This window comes from Otolemur garnettii, unplaced genomic scaffold (assembly GCF_000181295.1).
Source record: "Otolemur garnettii isolate 467f Iridium unplaced genomic scaffold, OtoGar3 scaffold00012, whole genome shotgun sequence".
In the NCBI taxonomy this organism is placed as follows: domain Eukaryota; kingdom Metazoa; phylum Chordata; class Mammalia; order Primates; family Galagidae; genus Otolemur; species Otolemur garnettii.
Window position 1 is genome coordinate 13,019,969 of NW_003852407.1, and position 17,300 is coordinate 13,037,268.

At 34.5% G+C, this 17,300-nt stretch overlaps 1 long non-coding RNA gene across 2 annotated transcripts in view; it reads left to right on the forward strand.

Annotated features, from left to right (window-relative positions):
- LOC111723513 overlaps window positions 1-17,300 on the forward strand; it is a 159,599-nt gene that overhangs the window by 139,592 nt on the left and 2,707 nt on the right. The window contains exon 5 of one of the 2 annotated variants that reach the window (XR_002772037.1): window positions 4,054-4,266. This is a non-coding gene — a long non-coding RNA (uncharacterized LOC111723513). Of the gene's footprint in view, window positions 1-4,053; window positions 4,668-17,300 lie in introns of those variants that run through there. The other variant, XR_002772036.1, reaches the window with a different exon arrangement.

A 17,300-nucleotide genomic window follows, 5' to 3' on the forward strand; every position in this document is an offset into this window, starting at 1 on the left:
GAACATTTTCCAGTTCCATCCATGTAAACATGAAGGAGGTAAAGTCTTCGTTTTTCTTTAGGGCTGCATAGTATTCCATGGTGTACATATATCATAGTTTAATAACGCTTACATCATTTCTAAGAGTTTTGTAGTTGAATCTCCAGGTAGACAATCATATCATCTGTGAAGATTGAAAGTTTAATCTCTTCTGATCCTATATGGATACTCTTGATTGCCTTTTCTTCCCTAATTGCAATGGCTAAAACTTCCATTATGATGTTAAAGAGCAATGGAGACAACCTTGCCAGGTTCCTGATCTGAGTAGAAAAGCTATGTTAACCTGTTTGATGAAAATATTTCAAATTGTATATGAAAACAGCACACTGTACCCCATGACAGTATTAATGTGCACAGCTATGATATAATAAAAAAGAATAAAAATAAAATAAATTAGCAAACATTTGCCAAGCTATTCAAAAAAAAAAAAAAGAAAGAAAAGAAAAGAAAGAAAGAAAGAAAATGATGGGAAGTTTCTTTTAAGACCTAGTAAGTGTTTACTCTCATCAGAGGGTCTGGAGAATGGTGCATTCACAGAATTGAGGGTGTGGGGGAGCAGGGCTGAAACTCCTATAGGAGGAATCTTTCTGCAATTACAGTTTTTATGGTTTTGACTCATTCTTTATCTATTCAGACAAGAGTCTGAATCTCTTGGTAATTTTTTTTGTCTTGGAGTACTGTTTCTATGGTGACAGGTATGCAAATAACAAAACCAAAGAGAACTTTAAACTTTACTAAATTCTTAGGGAACAAAATGAAGAAAGAGAAGTAGGTGTTTAGGGAAAAACTACTTTTCTCCTTATATTTACAACACTTCTAACCCCAAGTGTGTGTGTTTCTTCCACACCAGCAATTCTTCAATTTTCTGAGCTCTAGCTGGGCATCCTAAAATGAAATGCTATTCTGACACCATCTACCTGGAAGAGCCAGATCCCTCAAGTTAAAGGCTCAGTTCCACAACACTGCCTCCCCTTCAGATGCTGACAGCAAGTTTGAGCCTCTATTTCTGACCAACTAGCCATAAATCAAGGGGTTCTCATGATTGTCTCTCTTAGGCTCAATAATCTGCTAGAATGGCTCACAGAACTAAAACAAACAAACAGATCATTGCTTACATTGAATGGCTTATTACAACTTAGGAAGAACCCAACAAGCACGCATAGGGTCAGTCATGGGGCAGGGCCGTGGAGCTTCCACATCCTCTCCTGTGCACCTCCCTCCCTGCACACCACGCATCCACCAATTTGGAAGTTTGCCAGACACAATTTAAGGTTTTTACGGAGGTTTCATCACATAGTCGTGATTGATTAAATCATCAGTCATTGAGTTCATTCCCAGGATACAGGGAAGGGCAGCAGGGGCTGCAGAAATTTTCAACTCTGTAATCACATTCTTGGTTTTCCTGGCAACCATCCCTCCCTCCATCCTTAGGGGCCTTCCAAAAGTCACTGCATTAACATAAACTTGTGTGGGGTTGAAAGGGGCTTGTTATGAATAACAAAAGCCACTCCTTTCATCTTTATCTGTCCTGAGCTATCTCAGGAACCCAGGACAAAATCCAAATATTACAAGGAAAGATGTATAGTTCTTACCACTTAGGAAATTACCTGGGTTTAGGAGCTCCAACCAGAACCTGGAGACAAAAAGCAAAAAATATATTTATTGTATTATAATAATAGATATGATGGCTTGTACATTTTCTGCTCCTTGTTTAGTAAGGACTAAAGAGATCCCAGCTCAAGAACTCTACAGAGCACAAGATGGAAAGATTGAAAGGCATGCTTACATGGCAAGATTTTGTTTTTCCCTGTGTGAAAAGACTAAATCAAATTGGAGGTGGGGGGAGAGGAGATACAATGAAGAAAGGGCTGGTTTGAATGAGAGTGTCACTGGAGAGGCTGATTAAGGAAAATGCCATGTTCAAAGTGCGAGAGGCTTGTCTGATGCATTCTTTTTTCTGCTCAGAATCAATAAGATGCTAAGGTATCCGTCCTACAGGATGAGTGCTATTCTGTTTACTTCTTGCTGCATGCCTAGGCATCATATTTGAGAGCTTCCCCTTTGTCTATCTGACCAGAGCAGAGAATTGAAAAGAAATGGCAGGATCCAGAAAGGGAACAACTTCTTTACCATGCAAGGGCAAGAAATTTTTACCCAGCCAAATGTCTATTATATATGTATGAAAAGGAATCCAGGGTTTAGCCCCACTTCACCTATGAGAACAGCCCTGTTGCTGAAGTGACCTCATGGCAGATTGGGCTGAGGTCTATCAGACCCATGCTGTACACTTGCCTCCTCTAATCCTTGCAACGAGACCCTCCCCGCTCAAGGTTATACTAGAGAGAGGGAAGTAAATGGGACATAAATTGAGTTTAAGATTCAAGTTTTAAACTGGCTTGCATTTTTATAGCTGGATCAACTGGAAAGTTATGGTTTCTGTCCAAGATGTCATTAAAGGACAGGAAAGAGAGATTTAGCAGAGTAATGTTGAAACCACTGGTTGGGGCAAGATTCATATTTATATCCTTCTGCATAATTTGAAATCATCAATAAACTGTTGATACATAACATGTGTAATATATATGTAGGGAAAATTAATCTTAAATCTTCTTGTTTATTTGAGTGTTTACTTGTTTATTTTTCTCTCTCCTTTCACTAGATTATAAGCTCCATTAAAAACCCAGGGAAAATAAGTGATTTTTATAGTTATGCTGCATTAAATCAGCCTAACAATTGTAAAATATAAAAAGCAAATTTCCCAATCCATCAATGTTTATTACTGTACATTTAAATTTCCAAGAATCTCCCAGTCCTCCGCTATCCCAAGACTCAGTAATTCAATTGCTCATTTCCGTATTTATTCACTCAATAAATATGTATTCAACTTCCTGCACGTTGCAGTATGGTATGTAGTGTGGGGCCTGCAAACAGACTTAGAAACAGCTTTTTCCAAAGAACATAAAATCCGAGCAGGGCTGACAGGATGGAGTTCAATAAATCAGTTGAGAAGAAAGTGTGAATTGTAGAAGGAAGTTATATTTACAGATGTTGTCGGCTTTTCGGAAGATGGCAGTTTGGCCAGATGCATGGTTATCATGGCACCAATAACAGGCATGTGGTTGGGGAGGAGGTAGTGAGATTTGTTAGGGAAAGTGTGGAAGAAATGAGGTTGGATCATTAATAAGATTTGAGGTCCTCTCCAAGCCAATCATTAGGCATTTGTAGGATCTGATGGGAAAGGTCCTAGAAAATAGGACTGAGGAACTTGACTTAACTGGGTAGAAAATTGTATACTATCTTGAGATAGGAAACCTATAAAACAAAATCAGCAGAGATCAGTGGCAGCTAGCCCAGGGTCAGGGTCAGGCCCAGAGATTGAGGTGAGACTCAGATTCAGGTGCAGTCAAGCTGCAGGTAACAACTGCCCAGAAACAAAGACTCAGGTAACTGTGTCCTTTCTTTTCCCAATCACTATTAAAAATCTAAATTTATAATCTTCATCATAATACTAGCAATATGATTACGTGATTTTACAATTGTTTGGGGGCTAATAGAGAACTGAGATCTAACCCAGCCTTCCTTAGCTGACTGGTTTGAACTGAGAAATTTAGAGCGCTATGGAGAGCTGTCTTTGTCTACATGGTATAACCTAGGGAACTTATTCATAGAAGATTATTACATTTGAGGTAAATAGTAGGGGCCAGGATTCATGGAGCTGAGCACCTCTGTGGTCTTCTGGCTCAGCCACTGAAACGTCCACGGTGTGAACAAACTGAATTTAAGACGTTTTCACGTTGCTCTCATCCTTAAGAAAAGCTCAATAACTGCTGATGAATATGCTGTGCAGAGCTCCTTCCTGAGACTGCTGGATAATTTTTACTGCAGTTATAATTATAACATTTACTCATTTTTTGGTGTAATTACTGATGTTCACAGTAGCTCAACTTGAATATTTCAAAATCATTTGAATATTAATTTAAAATATATTTCCTCTGTTTCTTCTTTTATTTTTAGCTACTACAGTTGCTTCCTTTCTCAAAGGAGCCAAAGAAATGTCACTTTTTGGAAGCGTGCCCTGACCTGTACCACCAAGAGATGAAGTCATAGCACATGAATTTCATACTGTTCATTTGTCATTGGGATGTTGTGATATAAATAATAAATATATATTTGGTCTTCATCTTGGATTCTTGGCACAGAACTGTTGGAATTTCCCCAGTGATGGAGGTGAGAGGAGTGTCTTCCCCTACTCATAATACAACACTTTCAATCATACCTGACCTTATGCTAATGACCTGACTGTTGTAGGAGGGAGGCTTCATGCCAGAGGAAAGAATCACATGATTAGAAGGGTGGAAATTGAGTCCCAATCTCCCACGTCCAGGGAATGAGGGGAGAATGGGTAAAGATTGAGTCAATCACCAATGGCCAATGATTTAGTCAATCACATCTACATAATGGAACCTTTATAAAACCCTTCAAGCAGGAGGGATTGATGAATACATCCCAGTGCTGGGAGGGCGGGTCTTCCCCATGAAACTCCTATACTCAGGACCCTTCTGACCCTTCCCGAAGTACCCCTTCATTGGGCTATTTCTTTGTACCCTTTATACTAACTTTTATAATAAACTAGCAATAGTAAGAAAAGTGTTTTCCCAAGTTCTGTGAACTGTTACAGAAAATTATCGAACGCAAGTAGGGGGTTGTGGTAACCTCTAATTTATTGCCAAGTTAGATAGATGTGTGGGTATCCTGGGGACCCTCTAGTTGTGACAGGTCTTGTGGAAATGGGCCCTTATTCTATAGGGTATACACTAACTCCAGCTGGTGTCTACAGAAAATCAGACAGTTTTCATATAAAATTTGAAATACGTTCATCAAGCTGGTTAACATAGGGTGGGTGGAGGGAGGGTGATTGGTGGTATCACGCCTGTGGTTCATCCTATAAGGTACATGCGAATCTTTCTAAATGTAGAATATAAATGTCTTAACACAGTAACTAAGAAAAAGACATGAAGGCTATGTTAACCAGTTGGATGAAAGTATTTCACATTGTATACAGAAATAGTACACTGTACCCCATGATAGTATTAATGTACACTGCTATGATTTAATAGGAAAAAAAAAAAATAAAAATAAAAAAATAAAAAAAAGGAAAACCAGACAGTTTGTCTTTGTGGAAAAGCCACATATTTGGTGATAACTTGATATGTGTAGAGAAACTTTTTTTTTCCATTTAGTCATTTGTTATAAAGTAAAATATGCAAAAATCTTTTATTGTTTTTAACTCATTAGTTTTAACTTTGTGTATGTTTGTGAAGTCAAACAAATTTTAAGTTCATTGAGCTAAAGGGTGGTAGACCATGAATTGCTGTGGCTATGAAGCACCATGTTTATTTTAAAAGAGTATTAGGCTGGAACTCAACAAAATATGACCACCTTCCATTGATTCACTTATATGTGCTTTCAGATGGGGATGGGTTCCAATTTTCTTTTTGTAACTCCCTTCAAATGTCTTTGCTCAATCTGAGGTGTCTACACACTGTCTCCCTTTCTTCCACACAATTCCTGTCACTTTTCAGTAACTTTCTAAATCTCTTTTTAGATCTTTCCATTCTCATCTTTATTGCACTCTGCCCCAAAATAGATAAACAGTGTTTGTAAATATGTTAAATAAAGGATAATCTTATTCAAGTAATACAGTGACATAGTCACTGAATTAGAGAAGTCACAGTAGAAGCAGAAATTTTGGAAAAAAATGTTTTTTTTTGTCAGGACAACTTTTGTTTCCAATAAACTCAAGCTACATTCCATCACTCACACTGCACAAACTCTTGGTGTGTCTAGGACGCCTTTGTTTAGAAGGTTGATATGAAGCCCTTTGAGGCAGTTTTGAGTTCTTTTTGCAATAACATCATTTTCTTTACACTGATTTTCTTTCTGAGGAATAGAGAAGAGTGTGCAGTTGGAAAGAGATCCACCGTATAAAAATCTGGAGAGTTAGGCCCCAGAGAAGCAAGTTAGGATTGTAGCTTACATTAAAATACTTTTGGTGTGGCTCGGCGCCGATAGCTCAGCAGCTAGGGCAGGAGCCGCAAACACTAGACCTGGTGGGTTTGAATCCAGCCCTGGCCTGCCAAACAACGATGACAAATACAGGCAAAAGATAGCCAGGTGTTGTGGCGAGCATCTGTAGTCCCAGCTACTTGGGAGCTGAGGCAAAAGAATTGCTTACCCCTAAGATGTAGAGGTTGCTGTAAGCTGTGATGTTACAGCACTCTACCAAGGGTAACAGCTTGAGAGTCTGTCTCAAAAAAAATTAAAAAATACTTTTGGTTCAGAGTAAATCCATCTAGTATAAAACAGTGGTCATTGAAAGTGACAACTTATAAGAGATTGACTTATTTCTTCCAACTCTTTGATCTTATTTATACCAAAACACAGGACAACCGTTTATGCCCATTCTCTCTGTGATACTTTCAAATGGGATAGAAAAGAGACTTATAGACATAGTCTAATCTTAACCGTACTACACACTAACCTAGTAATTAGGGAAAACTCCATCCGCAACTCCATCCACTTCACCTCTTTTAAGGAATAATTTACATTCTATAATAATTTAATATCATACAAAATTTAATTATATTTTAATCAGTGATCTGAATTAAATGCCCCAGGAGAAATTGTTGGACTTCAAAATACAACATGTTACTAACATAAAGATTGTTTTTTTTCTAATTTGAAATAATTTCAAGTTAATATAAGACAGACAATTTCAGGAAAGTTCTTCAAACTTTCATGTGACAAAGGATTTTTCTCCACTATTTACCAAACCTAAGGAGTCTTTGAATAACTCAATATTTTGATAGTCAATTAAAACCTTGTGTTGTAGGGGCAGCGCCTGTGGCTCAGAAGGGTAGGGCTCCAGTCCCATATGCCAGAGGTGGGGGGTTCACACCCAGCCCTGGCCAAAAAAAAAAGAAAACCTTGTGTTGTAGCCAAAATAATTGTTCAACTTTGTTCATGGTTCTAAGAACAAATTTCTGATCATTCCACGTAATTTGCTCAAAATGTTATTTTTATTCTTTCAACCATAGAAATATAAAAAAATAAAACACAATGTGGGAAGGAATGTAAGAGAATCCAATATAACTTATTTAAAAGTTGATCACTAAAGTCTATATCAGCATTAAAAGGCTCATATAATTTCCTTGTGTAAAATTGCCAAGTCTTATTATTTCAGACATTAAAATAACCAAAGCAGATTGAGCATTTAAGCACTTGATAACTAATTCCAGTTTTAAATGTTCAATTCGGTGCTGTTTTTACTGGTACAACCAGTAAATATCTTGAGTGGGAAGAAAGGTAGGAATGAAGGTTATTGATTATCCCTGATTGATCTGCAGTGATCTCAGCAACTGTGTAAAGTAACTGTTATTATCCTGATGGGACAAATGAAGAATCTAACACACAAAAAAAAAATTGTGGTTTGCTGAATTTTACTCCAGTACTGATGAACACTTAATCCTAAAGCCTTTATTTATTACTGAATCTGACTTATCTTACTTAACTGCCTTAATTTTTGATGACCAGGGATACATGCATTATCTAATCTACTTTTCTGAGCAGATTTTAAGGGTGGCTTGGTCCCATGTTGTTTGATATAATAGAGACTTAGAAAAATTCTGAAGATCGATAACTGGTAAGTGATAGGATAAATTTGAGACTAAATGCATCAGATTTCACTCTGATACATGCCACACTATATGCCAGCCTCTAACAAGGGAAGGGAAATATTATTTCCTGAATTTCTCAGAACTGTAGCAGGGTAAATGTTATAGATTTATTATCACAGGTGTAACTTTCCAAACATGCTGGTAAAACATGTAATCTTCTGATTTTTATAATAGACTATGTGAGAATATAGAAGTACTTGTATAGTATATTGGGGTTTATGAAGCTTTTTCAGATACATTATCTTGTGTTATTAATCCTATGTTATCATTTATGATAAATAAATATTTAAGTTTTATTTTATTCCTTTTTTTCCTTTTAAATTGGAACAATAAAAATAAAATTTGTATTTAATAGAGGACTGTTTATTTGCTTCTTGGCTTCCCTGGACCAGAGGATTTCCCCGTGGGGAGGGGTAGGTAAAAGTCATTAGTGACTTGATAGAAACATAACTCGGTTCTCATATTAAAAAGAGATTCTTGTAGCAATAGAAACTCAAGTTTGTATACGTACAAATTTGTGAGCACTCCCATGTTTTAATCTATCTTTAAACAATGTTTAGTTTCTTTCTCTGCCATCATTGGATAATGAGTTTAATAATAGTAAGCAGAAAACTAATTGGGTAAAATGATACCTCCATTTATTTACACTAAGTCTCTCAATCAAACTTCAAGAGCTCGTAAGATAGAAATAGGCTTCTTTTTCTTCACTTATGTACTTTCTGCAATTCTGTTGGCTTTCTCAAAATACAGTGCTATTTTTGCCTACTCAATTCTATTACCATCTATTTTTCTTTACCTCCTTCACAAATAGAGTCTCATTGTGCTTTCTCTGAAACTTCCTTAGATTTGTCATTCCATTGATACAAACGTGCTATTAGTCAGTTCAACATTCAAGGTGAGTTCATAACACTGACTTACAGAAGAGCATTACAGTATTTTTTATATTATTCTCAATCATACCCTCATTTTTTTCGCCAACATTGTACATGGAAATACGCACAATGATGCATAGATCCTTTTCCTGAGAGGTTACAATGCAGGGTGAAATAGGAATACTTTCTAGTAATATATTACTTGTCACACAGTGATTTCAAAGCACTTTGTTAACAAAGAAAGATTATTATCATCAATTTAATGGGAACGGAAACACATAACTTAAATTACTTTTTCAAAGTTGAACAGAAAATAAGTTATTACCTTATGAGCAAAATTCATAGTCTTGTCATTATAGTGTTTAATTCTATCTACTGGAACATACTTCCTTTCAGGTTGTCTTCTATATGACAATTTACTGCCCAATGGGCAGAGCAGAGACTCAGATTCATGGATATGAGAATCTAGCTGTATTTAGGCAGCATCTGGATTTATCTAATCATATGGTGGTACAACTTTGGCTGGTTAGAACCACAGTAGAATTGCCTCCCTACATCTGGAACTGCTCACACTTTCAAATGTCAATAGTTTTCTATAACCAGTTGTAAACAGGGTCATTATAGAAACTTGGAGAAAAGAGAATAGTGAAGAACTAAAGAAAACAAGGAAAAGAACAAACACTCATTTTGCCACCTAAAAATCAACACTGAACTAACTCTAGTATCACTGTCTTCCATTATGTATGGAGACACACCATATCAGACGGCATTTTAATTTTTTTTAATTTTCTCTATACATAGACATGTGTTTATTTGGTTTCCACTTTTTGCCTTCACAAAATTAAAAAGGCTTAACATTTAATAACAGTAACAATGTTTAAGATAAGGACTAGAGACAAGAATCTCATAAAGAATGAACAAAGATAAATACAGTCAGAAAAGAAATCAGACAAATGCTGCAATGACATATTGATCAGTAATAATAATGATAATGCAAAAAAAGTAACATTCACATTGTCAGGTAAGAGTATGTCTATTATAGAATCCTTTCACTCTGAGGTTCAGTATGGAGTCATCAGTTAACTTTTTTTTTAAGTCGCAAAAAATAGACAACCAATATTTATAAATAAAAATAGAAGACAATTTCAGAAAACAGATCATGCCAAATCTTATAGATAACAGAAAAAGAAGAAATACTTCAAAATCATTCTACTTCATCTGGATATATGTGATATCAAAACTGGAAAAAATATTATTATAAAGGGAAATTACAAACATATTTCACTTACAAATGAGGATGTTATATCCTAAACAACATATTAACAAGTTGCATAAAAAATTAATGTTCACGTAATGTACTTTGGTCAAAATTAAATCCAATTTATGTGAGAATTAGTCACTATTATCTTTTCTTTTTCTTTTCCTTTCCCTCACGCTCTCCCTCTTTCTCTCTCTGTCTGTTCTCCCCTTCCCCCATTCCCCACTGTGTCATAAGTTGTCATTAATTGTCCTCATATCAAAGTTGAGTACATAGGATTCTTACTTCTCCATTCCTGTGATGCTTCACTAAGAATAATGTGTGCCACCTCCAACCAGGTTAATACAAATGCTGCAAAATCTCCATTTTTTTTAGTGGCTGAATAGTATTCCATGGTATATATACCACAGCTGACCAATCTATTCCTGGGTTGAGAGGAATTTAGGCTGCTTCCACATTTTAGGGATTGTAAATTGATCTGTGATAAACAGTCTAGTACAAATGTCTTTATAATAAAAGGTTTTTGTTTTTTCTTCTGGATACATGCCCAGTAATGGGATTTCAGGTTCAAACGAGAGGTGTAGGTTGAGTTCTTTGAAGTTTCTCCATACTTCTTCCAAAAAGGTTGTATTAGTTTCCAGTTCCACCAGCAGTGTAAAAGTGTCCCTTTCTCTCCACATCCACGCCAGCATCTGTAGTTTTGAGATTTTGTAATATGAGTCATTTTTGCTGGGGTTAGATGGTATCTCAGCGTGGTTATAATTTGCATTTCTCTAATAATTAGGGATGATGAGCATTTTGTCATATCATATGTTTGCTAGCCATTCATCTGTCATCTTTAGAGAAGATTCTATTCATCTCTCTTCCCCATTCATGTATGGGATTATTGTTTTTTTTCTTGTGGATTAATTCAAGTTCTGTATAAATCTGAGTTATTAAGCTTTTGCCTGATTCAAAACATGTAAATATCCTTTCCCATTGGGTAGGTTGTCTATTTGCTTTGGTTGTTGTCTCCTTAGCTGTACAGAAGCTTTTCAGTTTAATTAAATCCCATTTGTTTATTATTGCTGTTGTTGTTATTGCCATGGCAGTCTTCATCTTAAAGTCTTTCCCCAGGCTGATATCAGAGGGCATTTTAAATATTACAATTAAAATCTGTACAATATCTGTATTTTTAAAACTTAAACGTAATATTTTTGAACATTTAAGCACTTTTCACAATACTTTAATAAGCCAACTTTTACTGGATTTTTTATTTTCATAAGTATCTATATACATGTATATATGTAGACATACATATGTGCATACTTTATTTAAGTATTCAATTAGCTATGATCCTGTGTTGCTATTTACTAAAAAAATTAAAAATCCTTACATATTAGCCAAATTATTAATCTCTTCCTTTTGTATCATGTTATTTTTTATATTATTTAAAAATGTTACATGCTGCCTGGAGGTCATTGAGACATTATACTATGTATTTTTTCTCAAAAATATTTGCACTGATTCTTAATATTTTTTTAAATTATTGATTTTCTCTATAAGAGCTGTACATATGCATAGAGTATATGTGGTGTTTTATTTCAGTTACATAATATGACAATCGAATCCAGGTAATAGAGATAAATGTCACCTTAAATGTTTGCCATTTCTTTGTGTTGGGAACATTCTAAATCTACTCTTTTAACTATTTTGAAATATACAATATGGTTAAAATATTGTTGCCACATTATGCTACTTAACACCAGATCTTTTTGCTTTTATCTAACTATATTTTTGTATCCATTAACCAAATCCTCTATACCTCTCTCCCCACTACACTCCCCCACTTCTGGTAAGCACCATTTTATTCAATGCCTCCATGAGATCAATTGTTTAGCTCTCATATTTGAGAGAGAATGGGCAGTATTTGTCTGTTTCTGGCTTATTTCACTTAACATAATGTCTTCAATTTCCATTTACGGTGGAATAATTTTCCTTTGTGCATATATTCTACGTATCTTTGTACATTCATCTCATACCTTGCTATTGTGAAGAGCACTGCCGCATGCCAATGGCTCTTTGCTGTACTCATTTTCTTTCTGTTGTATATACATTCAATAGTGGCATTGCTGGATCATATAAAAGTACTATTTTTATTTTTTTTAAGAACTTCCAATAGCTGTAGTAATGTGCATCCCTCTTAATAGTGTATATCCTCACCAGCATTTGCTATTTTCCAGGTTTTTTTTTATGATAGCCATTCTAAATGGCGTAAGAAGATATTTCCTCATAGTTTTGACTTGCATCCTTCTGCTGACTAGTGATTTTGAACATTTTTCATATACCTGCTGGCCATTGGTGTGTCTTCTTTTGAGAAATGTTTATTTAGATCCTTTGCCCATTTTCAAATTGGATTATTTGTCTTTCTTACTATTTAGTTGTTTGAATTCCTTACATATTCTGGTTATCAATCTATTGTCAGTTGAATAGTTTGCAAATATTTCCCATTCAATAGACTATCTTTTCCCTTTGTTCATGGTTTCCTTGCCTATGAAAATTTCAGCTTGATGTGACACCATTTGCCAATGTTTGCTTGGCTTGTTTGTGATTTTGAGGTTTTACTCAAGGAATCTTGTTCTAAAGCCTTTCCCCAATATTGTTAACTAGTATTATTATGTTTTCAGGTTTTATATTTAAGTCTTAATCTGTTTTCATTTATTTCTGTAGATGGTAAGAAATGTGGGCCTAGTTTCATTCTTGTGCCTGTGGATATCCAGTTTCCCCAGCATCATTTATTTAAGAGACCATTCTTTCTCCACTGTGTATTTTGTACACATTGGAGGATTTGTCCAAAAATGATTTGACTGTTAATGTGTGGATTTTTTTCTGGGTTGTATATTCTGTTCTATTTGTCTTTGTGTCTCTTTTAATGCAAGGATTATATTGTTTTGGTTATCATAGATTTTTGGTATAATTTGAAATCAAGTAATGTGAAACTTTCAGCTTTATTCTTTTTCTACATGATTACTTTGGTTATTCTGGGTCTTTTGTGGTTTCATATATATTTTAGAATTTTTTTCTACACTGTGAAGAATGTCATTTGTATTTTGAAAAGAATTATAATGAATCCATAGAGTGTTTGTGTTGGTATGGATATTTTGACAGTATTTATGGAATAAATTCTATTGGGGGATTTATTTTTATTAATTAGGGTTGCAAAAAAGCAAAGCTCTAGCATTGGGAATGAGATATTCATTTTAAAAAATCCCAGTTGATCCTATTTTTTGTTTATTTTTATTTTAATTTATTATTATGGAGAAAAGGTCTTGCCAGGTTACCTAGACTGTTCTCAAACTCCTGGCCTCAAGCAATCCTCCTGCCTTGGCATATTAAAGTGTTGGGATTTTAGACAGGGGTCATTTTACCTTGTCTCAGCTGATTCTAATATGCAAGCAGCATGGAGTACAGATGTTTCATGTAAATAATAAAATTAAAATTTGTATACGTATAAAATAATTTTTTATCTTCAAAATGTTACTGATATTACTATATAAATTTTTCTCTGTGGTGTAGTTTTCTTGGTTGAATACAGTAAGTTTTTATATAATATTGGTGATTTTATTATTTTCTAAAAATCATTTCCAGTTTTTATTTCTATATTTTCCCACCAATACAAGTGTTGTTTTTATTACTATTTTATTTCAATTAATATTTTATTTCAATTATTTCAATTAATTTTTCAGATTAAGAGGAGGGTACAAATGATTAGGCTACAATGTTTGTGTTTGTTAGGTAAGGTCACTGCTATAGTTGTACACATACCCAGGAGGTGCGCCATGTACCCTTACCTTGTACCCATTAAGTGGGAGCAAACTAATACCCTCCCTCGTCACCTCTCAACCTTCTGTCTTCCTTCCTTTCCTCAACATGAATTAAATAGAGTTTTTCTCTTATATGGGAAATTATTAGTTCATCTACTGGCTTCATATTAGTTTTGAGTACATTAGATACTTGCTTTTTCATCCTTGTGATACTTGACTAAATGAATGGGTTTCACCTCCATCCATGTTAATAAAAAGATGTGAAATCTCTATCTTTTTATGGCTAAATACTATTTAATGGTATACATAAGCCAAATAAATTCTTGGGTTGTTGGGCACTTGGTTTGTTTCTACATTTTCGTGATTGTAAATTGAGCTATGACAAACAATCTAGTGCAAATGTTTTTCTTCTTCTTCTTCTTTTTTTTTGACACTCTCACTTGTCACCTAGGCTATAGTGCCACATGTCAGCCTAGCCACAGACTCCTAGGTTCAAGAGAGCCTCCTGCCTCAGCCTCCCAAATAACTGGAACTACAGATACCCATCAAAATTCATGGCTAACTTTTCTATTTTTTAGTATAGATGGGGTCTTGCTCTCTCAGGCTGGTCTCAAACTTCTGGGCTAAAGGGAGCCTCCTGCCTTGGTCTGTCAGAGTGCTAGGGTTACAGGGGTGAGACATTAGGCCCTGCCTGACACAAGAATTATTTAAGAGAAGGTTCCTCTCTTCCTGGTGGTAGCATCTTTTTAGGATTAATTTCTGATTATGTAATTAACTATTTTTCTTTTATTGGCTAAGAACAGAGTCAGTGGTCTTTATCATTTCAACATATTATATTTTATTATTATTTTACAGCAAGCTAATATTTGGTAGAATTTTGAGAATGTTCCTTTGTTATTTGAAGGAATAGTTCAATGTTTAATATATGCATTGACTAAATGCATCTTATTTATTATATCACTGAAGTCTTCTATACCCTTAATTTAATTTGTCTGCTTGATATATTCTGGATTGAAAAAAATGTATTATTTTACTTGTTTGTGTTGCTTTATTTCCCTTATAAAAATTTATATTTTGTTATTTGGTTCATTCAAACTTGAAATTCTATCCTTCCTCACCTTATTTTTTTTTTTTTGTTTTTGTTTGTATTCTACTTCATTTAATTTGAAAATCATAATTCCTTTTCTTTCTTTGAATTTATGTGGCAGAATTTTGTCATATTTAAGCTTTTATATTCTTATTTAATACTTTTATTTTCTTAATGATTTAAATGTAGGAATGTCTCTTGCTTTATAATATAGACTGGGATTTTACTCCAAAAGGAGTTTTACGAAATTATTTTTACTGACTTGCATTTTTTGGCAAAGTTTTGTATTTTTTTCTCCTATATCTATTTTTTAAAAAATATACTTAAGTCTTTCACTATGAGTTTTCTTTTTCCCTCAGTTATTCTGAAATTTAGAAAGATTTTTTGTTTTGGTCTATCGATCACCTTAATAACATTTTACCTTTCTCTTTCCATAGGTAGTATCCTTTGGTTTTTTAGAAGAGCAACACGGAGTGAGCTATTATCCTCTTTTTACTACTTCTTACTTTCCTTCTACAAACCATTTTATTAAATGATCCTAGTTTTTACGTTTGTATTTCTGAGTAGACTTAAAAGTCTGCTATTTAATTTATTAGTTTCTAGTGAGATCTTTGACTTATGTCTATTATAAACGAGGCCATGAGAAAGCTTGTCCACTTTTTACCTTTCCAATCCCCTCCCCCCTTTTAGTCAGCCACGTGATTTCTACACTTGCAGATGACTGACATTTATAATTCTATTCTATCATTCCTCTTCCTATCTAAGTTTTTGTTTTGATCAGTCAGTTCTTTTGTTTTCACCTTCCAGGAGTCTTTCAGAGCTCTAAGCAATATACCTTTACAGTTTTTCATGTTTGAAACTATTCTAAGCCTTTAACCTTGAGAAAAAGTTTACTGGGATATAAAAATCTGGGTCTCCAATTTCCCCCTTTGGAATCCCTGTGGACTCTTCAGTGCCTCTGTGTTGACTGTGGGTATAGAGAAGTCAAATACGATCCTGATTGCTTTCTTTGCAAGGTTCTTGATCTTTTGGTGTTTGTGTGACTTCCCTAAGCATAAGATAAGTTCTTTATCTTCAAATTTCAGTAACTTTCTCTCCTTCATCCTGGGCTGTAGTTGTGTTATATCTTTCATAAGGCAGTGTGAGTAAAGATAAGTAGGTTTCATAGAAGTACTGAAATGGAGTGGGAAGGGAGGGGAGGGGAGAGTTTTGTCAAAGGGAGGGTAAAAGGCAGGACCACACCTATGGAGCATATGACAACTTACAAGTCAAATCTGTGAAGTATAGAACATAGATGTTTTGGCACAATAATCAAGTAAATGAGGCGAAAGCTATGTTGATTGGTTTAATGTAACCACGTCAGATTGTATAAAAAAAAATCAGCACATTGTACCCCGCATATGCATGCAAGTATTCATGATCTATGTGTATTTGACTTAATAAAAAGAAATAAAATGTAAAGCTTCTGAAAGATTAAAAAACATTTTTTAATAATTTGGTTTACATAGTTATTAACATGTTGTTGTGGACCTTTCTGGGCCAACTTGATCTTACATATTACATGAACTTTCAATTTGTAGATGCAAGACTTCTTTTGTATCAGGAAATATTTCTTTAATTACATATTTAGGTATTTTATTCTGTTCCATTATTTTGCTTTTACTCAGACATTCCTGTAGGGGACACACAGTATGTCAGTTTCTGTAGGAAACATCTCTCATGTTTTCTTATGCTTTGTATCTTGTTCCCTTATTTCTGCTTTAGTGTATTTTTCCTTCTCAATTTTATCCTCTACAGTTTATACAGTGTTATCTGTGGGGCCTGTTTTCCTTTGCGGTTATTTTAATGTAGTCTTTATTTTCAAAATGGCCTTGTATTTTTTTCTTATATTTATTTTTTGGGGGGTTCTTCAGGTTTTTGCCTTATTTCCTCTTTAATCTGACTGTATCCTCTTCTTTTCTGGTATTTTCATCCCTGATTTCCTGTTTTGGTGTTTGGGCTTCTTCTACAGCTAGAATTGCTTCATGCACTTAAAACAATTAGTATGTACAATTTATGTTGGCAATTTGATTTGCACAAACACACACATACTCACTGAGTATATTTTCTGTTGATTTCTCTCTTTAATTTTCCTTTTTTACTGTGTGCTTTCTGATGATGGCTATGTTTTCTTATGTTTTTGTAATATCTATATTTCAATGAAATGATTTATTTTCAAAGTTATCAAATGAAGATGGTTTATATGGAAAAGGATGAGAAGTCCGAGAAGTGGTCAAGATTCATCTCTTCAAAATTATCCCTGTGAATAAAAGGATGGCCAATTTCTTAAAAGTATGGTCTCTATCCCCAGCATTGACTCTTTTGCCCCAGAATCTAACCAACTAAAGTCAAATATACTACACAAGATACAGAATGAAAGTAATGATAATAAATGATATCCTGACTAAAAAGTGATTTTTCACATAAGGATACTCTGAGTTTCTTTGTTATCTTTTGTTGTCCTAA